This window comes from Carlito syrichta, unplaced genomic scaffold (assembly GCF_000164805.1).
Source record: "Carlito syrichta isolate Samal-C Ts95f unplaced genomic scaffold, Tarsius_syrichta-2.0.1 Scaffold314552, whole genome shotgun sequence".
Classification (NCBI taxonomy): Eukaryota; Metazoa; Chordata; class Mammalia; order Primates; family Tarsiidae; genus Carlito; species Carlito syrichta.
This window is the reverse complement of record NW_007258648.1, coordinates 11296-20635: the sequence shown is the minus strand read 5'-3', so window position 1 is coordinate 20635 and position 9340 is coordinate 11296. Positions and strand designations below refer to the sequence as shown.

At 45.7% G+C, this 9340-nt stretch overlaps 1 pseudogene across 1 annotated transcript; it reads right to left on the bottom strand.

Moving 5' to 3' along the window:
* Positions 1-5675: 5675 nt before the first annotated feature.
* Positions 5676-6239, bottom strand: LOC110596825 (annotated as a pseudogene). Its single transcript, XR_002482743.1, has one exon. The product of XR_002482743.1 is annotated as a claudin-11 pseudogene (transcript).
* Positions 6240-9340: the final 3101 nt, after the last annotated feature.

Below are 9340 nucleotides of genomic sequence, written 5' to 3'. Positions count from 1 at the left end.
GATCCTAGCAACCCGGATTCAGTTTATACATCTCAAAAATCATCTACCATGACCAAGTAGGCTTCATTCTTGGGATGCAAGGGTGGTTCAACATTCGTAAAACCATAAATGTAATTAAATACATCAACAGATGTCAAAACAAAAACCACATGATCATATCATTAGATGCAGAAAAAGCTTTTGATAAAATCCAGCACCACTTCTTGTTAAAAACCTTTGAACATCTAGGCATACAAGGAACATACCTCAAAATAGTAAAAGCCATCTATGAGAAACCCACAGCCAGCATACTCCTAAATGGACAAAAATTGGAACCAATTCCACTGATAACTGGAACTAGACAAGGATGCCCACTCTCACCCCTCCTGTTCAACATAGCATTGGAAGTCCTGGCTAGAGCAATCAGAGAAGAGGACGCAATCAGGGGTATCCAAATAGGAAAAGAGGAAGTCAAGTTATCTCTCTTCACAAATGATATGATTGTGTATCTTGAAAACCCAAGAGAATCTCTCAAATGCCTCCTTACGTTGATAAAGGCCTTTGGCAAAGTCTCAGGATACAAAATAAATGTACAAAAGACAATCGCATTTCTCTACACCAATAATAAACAAACAGAAACCCAAATAAAAAACACAATTCCATTCACAATAGCCACAAAAAAAATGAAATGCCTTGGCATCTTCCTAACCAGAGACGTGAAAGACCTTTACAATGAAAATTACAAAACACTGCTCAAAGAAATCAAAGATGACACAAACAAGTGGAAAAATATCCCATGCTCATGGATTGGAAGAATTAACATTGTGACGATGTCCATCTTACCTAAGGCAATCTACAAATTCAATGCAATACCCATCAAATTACCAGCAACATTCTTCTCAGACCTGGAAAAAACAACACAGGAATTCATATGGAAACACAAACGTCCAAGAATAGCCACAACAATCCTCAGCCAAAAAAACAAAGCAGGTGGTATCGCATTACCAGACTTCAAACTTTACTATAAAGCTACAATCATCAAAACAGCTTGGTATTGGTACAGGAACAGGCATATAGAGCAATGGAATAGAATTGAGATTCCAGAAGTAAAACCTCAATTTCTCAACCAACTCATCTTCAACAAAGCCCCCACCACCTACCACTGGGGAGAGGAGAACCTATTCAGTAAATGGTGCTGGGAAAATTGGCTGACCACATGCATAAGATTGAAACAGGACCCCTATCTATCCCCATGCACAAAGGTTAACTCCAAATGGATCAGAGACCTAAATGTAAAACCTCAAATGATAAGAACCTTAGAAAAGGAAGGAAATACCCTCATGGAAATCGGAACTGGCATCCAATTCCTGAACAAAACCTGAAACCCACAGGTCATAAGAGAGAAGATAGACAAGTGGGACCTTATTAAACTGACAAGCTTCTGCAAAGCCAAAGAAACCATCAAGAGAGCAGGGAGACAGCCTACAGACTAGGAAAAAGGATTTGCCAGCTCCAGGTCTGACAAAGGCTTAACATCCTGGATCTACAAGGAACTTAAACGTGCTGAAAAGAAAAAATCAAACAACCCCATTATAAAATTGGCAAAAGATATGAACAGACACTTCACAAAAGAAGACATCCGAGCAGACAACAAACACATGAAGAAATGCTCAACCTCACTAATCATCAGGGAGATGCAAATCAAAACCACACTGAGATACCACCTAACTCCAGTCAGAATGGCAATTATCAACAACTCAAAAAATAACAGCTGCTGGAGAGGGTGTGGTGAAAAGGGAACACTTCTACACTGTTGGTGGGAGTGTAAACTAGTGCAACCTCTGTGGAAAGCAGTGTGGCGATTCCTAAAAGCTCTAAAATTCGACCTTCCATATGACCCTGCAGTCCCCCTACTGGGAATATACCCTGAAGACCTCTAATCACTCTATAAAAAAGATACCTGCACACATATGTTTATCACAGCATTGTTCACAATAGCAAGAACCTGGAAATAACCATGCTGCCCATCAAAAGAGGACTGGATTAAAAAAATGTGGTACATATACACGATGGAATACTATGCAGCCATAAAAAAGAACAAATCATGAATTTCGCAGCAACCTGGATGGAACTTGAGTCTATAATACTGAGTGACCTCTCACAGAAACAAAGATCCAAGTATCACATGTTTTCACTCATATAATGGACGTTGAACATGCAATGTAATACTATAAGAAAATGACTGATGGTACTGGGAAACTATGGGGGGGAGGGGGATGGGATTAACAGTTGCAATTATCTGTCTGGGAATGGAGAAACACCTCTTATCAGCAGGGTGCCTGAATGAAATGTAATTGTACACCTAACCCTTAACTGTACCCCACAAAATCATAATAAAAAATATTGATTAAAAAAAAAAGAAATGGACAGATTCAGAAGGCAGAAAATCAGTAAGGATATAGGTGAATTCAGCAACACCATCAATCAACTGGATATAACTAACATCTACAGACTACTTCATCCAGCAACAGCAGGATCACATTCTTCTCAAGCTCACATGGAACATTCACCAAGATATGCCACATTCTGGGTCATAAAACACATCTCAACAAATTTAAAAGAATAGAAATTATGCGATGCCTGTTCTCAAACCACATTGGCATTATTTAATAAAAGGAGTGGTCAAAAGGTGGAAACAACCCAAATGTCCATGAACAGATGAACAGATACCAAAATGAATGGAAAACACAATGGATATAAAAAGGAATAAAGTACTAATACAGGGTGAACATGGATGAACTTTGAAAACATTGCACTCAGTGAAAGAAGGCAGTAAAAAGGTCATATATTCTGTGATTTCACTGATATGAAATGTCCAGAATAGGCAAAAAAAATCTATGGAGACAAAGTAGATGAGTGGTTGCCCAGAGAAGCAAGGGTAAGAGAAATGGAGAGTGACTGATAATGGGTTCTGACTTTCTCTTAGGGGGAAAATTAATGTTCTAAAATCAGATTGTGGTAGTGATTGCACAACCTCTGATTGTAGTTTTAAGAAAACAATGAATGTGTAATTTATATAAGTGAATTGTGCATTATTCATCCAATGACTGTAGAACCCACATTCTGAATGATATCTAAATGAAGCTATGCTCAATTTTTTTAAATGTGGAACATATACACAATGGAATATTATGCAGCCAAAAAGAAGGGCAAACATATGGACTGCTCAGCAACTTGGATGGATCTGGGGTCGATCATGCTCAGTGATATATCACAGAAGCAAAGAACAAAGTACTATATGTTCTCGCTCATAAGCAGACCTTGAATAATTATAATACTATAAGAAAGGAATTGGCAGGAGTGGGAAAGTGTCAGGGGAGGGGGGTGGGATTGGCAGTTGAGGGAAACTGCTAGGGGAGAGAGGGGTGCACCTCATCAACAAGGGCACCTGCAGCAATCAATGTTCGTAAACCTAACCCTGAGTTTTACCCCACATCTTTATAATAAATAAATATAAAGTACCTACTAATAAATATACACTTGTATGAAGAAAATAATAAAAGTTCACTTCAAGGTAAAAAGGGAACATAAAGAAAGAAATATACTATTCATGGACATAAAGACTGTTTTTAAAAAAGGTCTTTTGCAATCAAATTTCAATAGATTAGGTCACTTACTTTATGAAAATTGATATAGAGTAAGAACCAAGTATTTTCCCTGCCTTTTCTGTAGATACTTTATTTTAGGATAATTATTTTGAGGGAAGCAATTTGTTAAGAATAATTCAAGCTAATGAACAGAGAACAAAAGGTGGAATTCGAATATTAGCCTTTTGCAACAGCTATAATCAATGATCATCAATGAATACAAAAAAACTTTAGACAAAAGATGTGGAAAAATTTATAGCAGGTGAATCAAGATAACACCACCAATTAATTGTGAACCCACAGATTATCTTTACCATAACAGGAAGTTTACAACCATACGCCATGTGCCTTCCAATATAATGCTATAGGAGTAAGCAGCATTACACACATGTGAAGTACTTGAACTTGAAATCATTTGACCCTTTTTTCCTAACTTCCAGTTTTTAGGTGATATGGATATATTAGAGACAATACATCCATCCATCAAGATGTAATAAATTACCTGGTTTTCTTGATCATGCTCAGCATGTTTTCAATTTAAAAGACTTGGAAGGGGGTGGAGACATATTAGCCAAAGGACACACAATTCCAGTTAGAAGGAATCAACACACATTGTGAACCCTGGATCCCAGAGTCTGGCCCAGGTGACCAATGCAAGCATTAACCAAAACTGGGTCCAGATCTGGGTTCCTGGGCCTCTCTGTCCCTCTGAAAGTCCAACATGAAGGAAAGATAGCGTAAAGCAAGTCTGACCAGCACCCTGGGCACCTCCTGTGTGCCATACGCCATGCCAGACCCAGAGGATGCAAAGAGAACGGGATGCCACCTGTATCTTCAAGGAACTTGAAACACACTGGGAGAAGTTGACTCACAGCGAACAAAAAGCAAGATACAATATGCAGAGGATAAAAGTCAAGTACTAGGGCAGTGAGGAAGAAAGAGAAGTTGATTCCAACAGCTGGGATTGGGAAATAGGAGGCACTTGGGGAAAGTTTAAGGGGGAGCGGAGTCTCCATTGGCACCTTTAGGGGCGGTTTCTCCCCATCTTAAGGAATCCAGGACAGTTTTTAAATGTGCACAATCCACAAACGCTAAGGGCACAGAAGGCCACCTTGTTGGGGCCAGAGTGGGATAAGCCTTCCCGGCAGGAGGGAAATTGCAGGCTGAAAACCGAGGGGCTGCCAACACCTCGCCATTTGCCCCACTGGCTTGTGGTTTGAATCTGAATGGAAACTGTCGCCTAGAATGTTTTCCCAGGGCAGTAAGTGAAGATGTGGCCCCTGGCCAGCGCCAAGAGGACCGAAAGCTTGTCTTTGTCAATTATTACCTCCCCTCCCCAGTCTCTGACATAGCTGGGGCTGAGGGTGCGCGACCCCCGGCGCCGCTGTCGGTATCTGGGGGCAGGAAGTCTGCCCTCCGAGGGGCGCGTGCTCCTCCCAATTCAGGGAGCTGGAGAGAGGAACCACGTTGGAGAGTTGGACCACGGAGGCGGGGGTTAGACGTGGGGGGCTGGGAGATAAGACAGGCCCCGGGATATAAACCGACCTGGGGTTTGCTAAACTGGGCAGCCCCGAGACGTCCTGGGACGGGAAGCGCTCCCGGTGGGGCGGGCAGAGCTAGAAGGACTTTAATCTGGTCAGGGCGCCTCGCCCATCTCAAGAGGACGGGGCACAGCCTGCATCTGTTCACATCGTCTGGAAGTGTGCCTTTTGCTCTTTACTTCTCACGGAATCTAACGGGAAAGCAAGGCGCCCAGGGAAAGGCCAGGACTGGGCAGCCCAGGAGACGGCGGGAGGGCGGGGGGAGCGGCGGCCGCAGTAATTAACACGAACTGAGCTCCTACTTCGTGTCTCAGTTCACTACATTCTCAGCGCTACTGGTCAGTGCTACTGCTGGCCAAATTACCACTGTTATTCCAAATTCTAGATCAACAAGCCCAAAGCAAACAACAAACAAACCAACCTGAGGCCCAGAGAGCTCAGGGCTGCCTAATTCTTCTACAAGCTCTGGGCTACAAGCCCAGGGTCGCCTGGTTCTTCTAGCACAACGGGGGGCTAGAGGTGTCAAAAGCGTGCCCAAAGGTCTCTGCGCTCCCACAAGTCTCTGTGAACTCCGTCTAGTCCCCTCCGCTCCGGTCTGCCCAGAGGACCAGGGAGGAGCAGCCGCTTGCAGGGTTTGGGGACTTACCCGGCAGGATGAGGATGTCCACCAGCGGTTTGCAGTGGTAGAGCCCCGTGGCCATGACGCAGTCGGCCCACAGCCCCTTGGAGCCCAGCTCGTCCAGCTTGCGGCACGTGGGGATGGTGTAGCCGCAGGTCACCACCCAGTCGTTGGTGGACGTGGTCACGATGATGCCGATCCAGCCCACGAAGCTCGTGACGAAGCCCACCACCTGCAGGCACGTGGCCACCATGGTGGCCGCCAGGACGTCTCCGCGCCTCACCCCTCACGGCTGTGCCCGGCCACGGGCTGGACAGCGCCTGCCCAGCTCCTCTCCCGCGTTCGCGAGCCGCGGGTGGGTGACGGCCCGAGGCGGGACACTCCGGGCGCAGCGGGCCGCCGGAGGCCGTGCGCTCGGCTGCGACGGCGCGGCGGCTCGAGGCTGGGTCGGCCACGGGCGCACGGCGGGGACGGCGAAGCTGCTGGGCAGCGCGCCCCCGCCCCCTCTTTAAACTCCGGAGCCCGGCTGCTGGGGGCCAATCGGCTGCAGCCCAGAGCGGGCCAATCGCGGGTCGGGTCGGGAGCGAGCTCGGAAGGGAGCGGAGCGGCGGGCGGCGGTCGGCGCTGGAGAGTGCAACCCTCTGCTCCTGCGTTTTTGACACCCAGACCTGCCTTGGGGAGGACAGTTCAGCAGCCCTGAATTTGAGCCCAGGCCCAAGGAGCGCAGAGAGGGCTCGCGTTGGGCGCGTGTTCTGCGTCGCCGCCGGGAGCTATTTCCCTTCCTGCTGCCCCTCTCGCCCCCGTCTCCGGGTCTCCGTTTCGCTCCGTTTTCGCCCTGCACTTCTCCCCTTTCGCTGCTTCTTCCGCTGCGTCTGCTCTCGCTCGCCAGGGCGCCGGGTACAGTTGCCCCAGGGTCCAGGACTGGAACTGGCTTCTGACTGCCCTCAGGGACAGATGCAAGGCATTTGGTATCCCACAGTGACTAGCAGAAAGAAGACGATGCCTTCCCGCGGTTGAAAATCATCAGTGGCACCGCGGCCATAGTAATGACAACAGGAGGAACCCACATGCGTCGAGCTGTGTTGTACATTATGCAGATGCATCTTGCCTATATCAGCTCTTTTAATTATCATAACAACCTTGATTTTGTGGGAGCGGTTGTCAATTGCACACGACAAGCATGGAGCCATGGCATGGGCATGAGAGGTTCAGTTGCCCAAGTTCACACGGCTAAGAAGGGGTACTGTCCATGGACCCATCTCATCCCGCCACCGGCCATTTCTGGGAGCCCATCCTGATGACCAGTTTCCGAATATTCATGGGGGGCTCATGCATCCCATTACTGACACGTTGTCAGCTAGGCTGACTGTTGTGGCTCCCTGTTTAGCCCAGAGTGAGTGTAAGCTGTTGTCATCACCACGGACATCTCTTCGTTCATTATCTGCACCTTCTTATCAGGCAGGGAAGTTCTCCTCCAGCTGCATTTGCATCAGCAGTTTTCACTCTTTGGAACATTTGTCTTGTCTCATCCCTCTGTCCATTCACTTGGCCCACCACCTCCTCATCAGCCATGAGCTCTAAAGGTGTGAACAAAAGCTTCCTGCTCAGCATTCTAACTATGCTAAGCTGTGGATCACAAATTATAGGTACTGAGCTTTCCTAAAGCCCTTCCTAATGCTGGCTGTCAGTGCAAGTCTTCATGTCTTCTAGGAAGGACTGTCCTTGAGGAGACAATTGCATTTCCCTGGAGACCCCAAGGAAATCAGGTGGTCAAGCAGAAATGGCTCTGTGATAGATGGCAGAGTGCCAAGTGCAAGGAAGCACAGTGATGAAGGACACAGGCCAGGTTGCCCAGCTTCAAATCCTGGCTTCACAACTTTCTAGTGATGGGACCAAGTTACTTCATCTTTCTTGGCCTACTTTCTCATATGTAAAATGTGATGATTAAAAGTCATTATACATACAGAGCTTCAAGTAATGTCTGGTACAAAAGAAGTGCTCGAGAAATCCGGTGACTATGATTATAATATGATGCTTCAGAACTCTTGCTTTTGTGTTCTTAAGTGTCTGCCCCGTAGTCATATGAGTAAATGGTGGAAACTGTTTCATAGGAATATGGTCACCTTTTGAATGAGTCATTGTGTTTGGGGGGAGGGGCATTTCATCACCAGGGTCTGTTCCCTGGATGCTTTCAGATATTTCCTTGAACATGAAAAATAAATTTTGTGCTAAGTACAAGGTGAACTACCAGACCCAGGCAGCACCAGCACATTGCAAGAGCGGTTATGAAATCTGTCCTCTGTGATTCCATTAGCATTTCATCTCCTATCCATGAAAATTGAACCCCGGTTCAGCAATACCAGATCGCCTAAGAGTCACACACAGGTGTTTGTAATGCCAGGGTTTGGAACTCGGGCACTAAAGGGTAAAAACAGTTGCCAAGTTGCTAAGATTGCTTCTTGGAGTGGAACCTCTTGGGCTCACATTCCATCTGCCCTTAACTGGACTGTCTCTTCACTCACGTGACTCTGTCCCTTAACTGACATGACTATCAGGTTCTTCATCTACAAAGGGAGAATAGTAACTGTCCCCTTAGGATACTGTGAGGTCAAAGTGAGATAATTTATGCAAAGCGCTCAGTACTGATGGACATTGGTTAATGTTAGTACTCTTCCTAGGCAAGATCGATCAGTTGGAAACGTGAGTTGCCTTTGATAGAGGTAAAAGCTAAATAATTAGATGATTCTCACCATCTAATTGGAGCAATTCTAAGATCTGTGTCTAATCCACCTCAGCATAGAAGCTCAAAAGGCCACGTGAGAGAGGTCAGCACAGGTGATACCCGTTTGAATGAATTAACCTTAAGTAAAGAGAGGATATGTCCATTCAAAAGGAAGTCAGGCAGCCATGAAAACAAAGAGAACTGGGAATCAAAAGGTAGACAGAAGTGATGGGAATCTTTTACTTTTAAAGAATAATCTCACCTAAATAATTTTACATATGTCCTGGGTTTTCATGGGTTTGGTTTCCTAAAGTTATTCAGTTTTTATTATATTATATATGAAGAAAGCTTTCACAGAGAAATGCACATTCCAGTTGGGTCTAATTGTCACTCATTTGGAATATGTGAAGTGGAGATTAATCACGTTTTTCCACAAGGCAAAGCCCCGTTTGCACAGACAATGTTTTTACCAGCCATGCAATGACAAAAGACAACCTCTAGTTATGTTTGTTTACATGACCGATCCACAGGGGATGGTCTTGTAGCCCAAAGACTCTGAGGATGCAGTGCCATTGGCAGGCTCTGTAGAGTGGGCAGTCTCTCAAGTTATGTTACCCCAGGCTTTTGCTAAAGCCATCCACATGCCTTGGCTGTGACTTTCCTCCCTAACCCCTCTTTGTGATTAGGATTTGACTTCTCACGTCGCATCACTTAATAAATTGGTCTTCCAGGACTGCCACCATCTACTCACAGGTGCTCTTTAGTTGTAAGAGTCAGGCCATGCAGACAAAGTCCATCTCAGTTAAATTTCTCTCAGAAAACTCTGCCGTGC